This window comes from Dreissena polymorpha, chromosome 3 (genome assembly GCF_020536995.1).
Source record: "Dreissena polymorpha isolate Duluth1 chromosome 3, UMN_Dpol_1.0, whole genome shotgun sequence".
Classification (NCBI taxonomy): Eukaryota; Metazoa; Mollusca; class Bivalvia; order Myida; family Dreissenidae; genus Dreissena; species Dreissena polymorpha.
Genome location: NC_068357.1, coordinates 145835432 through 145839526, shown reverse-complemented (window position 1 = coordinate 145839526; position 4095 = coordinate 145835432). Strand labels below are relative to the sequence as shown.

At 37.8% G+C, this 4095-nt stretch overlaps 1 non-coding gene across 1 annotated transcript; it reads left to right on the top strand.

The window, feature by feature from the left end:
• Positions 1 to 868: 868 nt before the first annotated feature.
• On the top strand, positions 869 to 950 carry Trnal-uag (transfer RNA leucine (anticodon UAG)). The gene has a single exon. It is a non-coding gene; the product is annotated as a tRNA-Leu (tRNA).
• The last annotated feature ends 3145 nt before the right edge of the window (positions 951 to 4095 follow it).

Genomic DNA, 4095 nt, shown 5'->3' with positions numbered 1-4095 from the left:
TTTTGTATACACAATTCCACGTGTACACGACACCGACTTTAACTTCGCATGTAAACTAGTATAATTTGTTAAACTATCACATACAACAAATACACTCGTATTAAGATGAGGTCTTAGCTATACAATCCGTTAGGAATTGTACAATACATTCGATTATTGAAATTATAAGCAACGGTTATAAACCTGGTTAAACCTGGTTCAGTAAGTGGTTCGCACGACATTTGCATTAGTAGTGTGACGCTCTAGCAAACTGATCTAATGGCAAGATGATGTATAATGGTTTTTTATTTAAAGCGGGTATATACGATTTTTTATATGTGTTTAATTGTAATATATTGATAAAATATGTTACAATAACACAAAATAGGCAAGACAAATTATACATTAAAGCCGAATTTCATAAAATGCAGCAAAGACAAATTAGCGCCCCGAGCCGATAGTGACGTACATATTTTCCTACAATAACCGAAGCATTCGTCTTTGTATTAGGATCGGAGATAGTGTTCGTGTGTCGTATGAATAGATATCGTTGCAGGAATTCAAATAAACCGTTAAACTAAGTTTAGATGCACATCGTACATGTATGGTATACATGCTGGCGAATTCGGCTGTACAGCCGTTTTCAATTTCAGAATTAAATATCTGGCTTATTTCGCAATTTTCGACACATGTTCTTCTTTATTTTTATTTTAATTTATATTGAAATATATATATAATAAGTTTTTTACACAGTTTATATAAATTCATAAATATTTGACAAAATCGTATATACCCGCTTTAAATATCTGATTATATGTACTGCTGACAGCTCGCGGTGTAGCTAATAACGTTATCTAATAGTTTTGAGCCGGTGACCAAGTTAATGTAAGGTAGCGTGGCCGAGCGGTCTAAGGCGCTGGTTTTAGGCACCAGTCTCTTCGGAGGCGTGGGTTCAAATCCCACCGCTGCCATTATCTTTTGGCAATTTTACTGTAACGCTAATAGAGTAAAAAAACTTATTTTGTACGTAAACGTTTATACGTTTATACGAAAATTTAATTCGAATATCTTTAAAATCCTATGAACATCAATTGAAGTGGGTTTTCCATCTATTAAAGTGGGTTTTCAGGCACTCATTCTAAAGGAAATCGTCCATACAGCTGTTGAAGTCATCGTTAATTCGCTTCCGCGACACGCATAATGAAAACAATGTAGATTGGTTTTTTTTATACAGATCTACGCTCCGTTCCAAAATATTCCATTTAAAGGTACCTTTTCACAGATTTTGGCATGTTTTGAAGTTATGATTTAATGCTTTCTATTGATAAATGTAAACGTTTTCTCTAAAAAGCTCCAGTAAAAAATCAAGAATAAAATTTAAAAAAGTAACCCTCAATAGGGCTCGAACCACTGACCTCTGGAGTCCTGGCGTAAAAAGTCTCCCACTAAGACCCCTCAACCATCCTTCCGCATACAATTCAAGATGTATTTTATACTATAAATAAGTAATCCTCGTAGTTTAACAAAATATAACGACAACAACAGAACTCTCCAAATTATTCAATCGTTTCGCGTTGCAACGCTTTATTATTTTCAGGGTTTTTTTAATCGTCAAAAGTTGCATATATAATGGCTATATAAGAGCATGGTAAATGTTCAGTATTACTGGTTCCTCACAAATATCGTAATTAAATCGAAAATTTGCGAATCTGAAACAACTTTGTTAAATTTTGTCAATTTACCAAAACGTGAAAAGGCCCCTTTAACACGATATTCACATAATGGGTCCATTTGTGAATGCATGTAGGGGAAGAACTGAAACCTCAGGCATAAATGTTAAATGATTACATTAAGTCCCGTTCTTTATCCACTTCTTTGCGTATTTACCATATGAACACATTCAACGACAGCGGGATGATTTGAACCGACGCCCCCGAAAGACTGGTGCCTAAAACCAGCGCCTTAGACCGCTCGTCCAAACTACTTACATATTAAAAATTACAAACAATTTAACAGTATTTATTTTTAAGCTCTGTTTCTGTTTTAGTTGTTCGCGAGAATAACTAAGGTTAATAGTGCTCGATTGGTCATTGTCGGCTCGGGTACTATTTACATGTACCCCGGGTACTCTTAAGTATACTAACATGTACCCCGGGTACGGTAAATATACTTAATCGTACCCGGTCGATATTAGACTGTACCCGAGTCGTAATCCCGCCTAAAATCCGATGTCGTAAAACGCGCTGCCGATTATCTTAAACAAACTTCTCTTTTAAAAATATTTGTGTCAACATGCTTTGTGAGTTTGAGTTTCGATAATATAGAGGCCATTTTACAGAAAATTGACATAAATGTGAATATAATTAATTTCAAAGTAATAGCCGACAACGACCGATTTAGCGTTAAATTTCCCGGGTACGTTTTAGTATATTTACCGTACCAGGGGTACATGCAAGTATACTTAAGAGTACCCGGGGTACATGTAAGTAGTACCCGAGCCGACAATGACCAATCGAGCGTTAATAGTGTGGTCTTGAAAATCGGTGGGCAGGGTACTGCTATTCACCAAATCACAATCAAACCGCATCCGCGCCGAGAAAGAGTATACTTTACATAACATTTTTGCATAATAAACATAGTCAACTGTGTTTTACGTTAAACTCGCGTAACTCATCTCTCTTTTAAGGTCCCAGGGGCAGGACAGCCAATAGATTCATTCGCGAAGACGCAGCGACATCTGTTCATGAACTCTGAAAAATAAGTGTGTGTGAATAGACTCAACCCTCATCAAAATGAAATAAAGATTTGCATGGTGCAAATGGGAAATCGTGTGGAATCGTTTCGTATTAAATGATGTTGCAGCTTAATTTCTAATGACCAAATCATGTTTATTTTACGGAACGACATTTGAGCGGAGGTTGTAATGACACACATAATCATTCAACAAATGGGCACTAAAAGTAGATCTATTACTTTTAAAAGGTGTTACTACGTTCATACAATAAGGAGCTAATGAATAAGCCGAGCTGTACCATTCGTGAGTTTAATGTTGGCATTATCGGAGAAAACGGAGATTAAAAGCCCGAACACCACGAAATATATATTGCATCTATCGAATCAACAATAAAGTTTTTAAATATGTGTGGTGTTTTTTGTTCAGTTAGGGTATCTTGTTCCTCTGTCAGACATTTTCGATCGCTGTCCTAGATTGTGTTGGTTCGCCCTTGCAAAATTCTAGTCATAACTTTCACCAGTTTGTATGCTTTCTTGCCCTTGTTGTTCTTCAGGTTTTCATCAGTGTTCTGGCTCTGTTCTTCAATCAAGTTTCCCTTTCTTGGTTTACTGCTCTGTACTGCTCTACACTATTTCCCTGTAAGGCCACGAGGAGACAGTCAGCATTGGCGGATTAACAATATAATAATCTCAAACTTAAGTTGTGCCGGTTGCATAGATGGCCTAGTCGGTAGCAAAAAAAGGAAATAGAGAACCTTATTGAGCGATTGAATACAACCTCCTCAGCTTTCGGCATGCAGATCATTGCATAGAAGGCAAAACTGGTGACCAACAACACCAACCACATCAAAACTGACATCAGCGTCTGTCACGAGAAGCTAGAAACCGTCAACAGCTTCAAATAAAAAGATGCAGGATACGAGCCCGAAATACCCGCCATAGTCGCACAAACCACAGCAGCGCTTAGAAACCGTACGAATATCTGGAAGGACCGACACATAGTATCTGCTCAAAGATCAGACTTATGCGCGTCATTTCAATATCTGTGTCGTCGAATCCTCGGCATGTCATATAAAGACCGCATCACCAACGAAAAAGTTCGAAAGACAGTCACTTAAGCCAGCGGGTCCCACGAAGATCTACTGACCACTGTGAAAGGATGGAAACTAAAGTGATATGGGCATGTCTCATGAACGTCAGGGCTTGTCAAGGCAGTGCTGCAAAGTCCAGTACATGTAGAGAGGAAGATGAAAAGACAAATGAAACGATGATAAGATAACACATCATAATGTACAGGGTTGAGGCTTAACGACCGTCCGAAAGACAATATGATTGGAGATCTGGTTGCCAGGAAACTTGCAGTGTCCTAACGGTCGTTCAGAC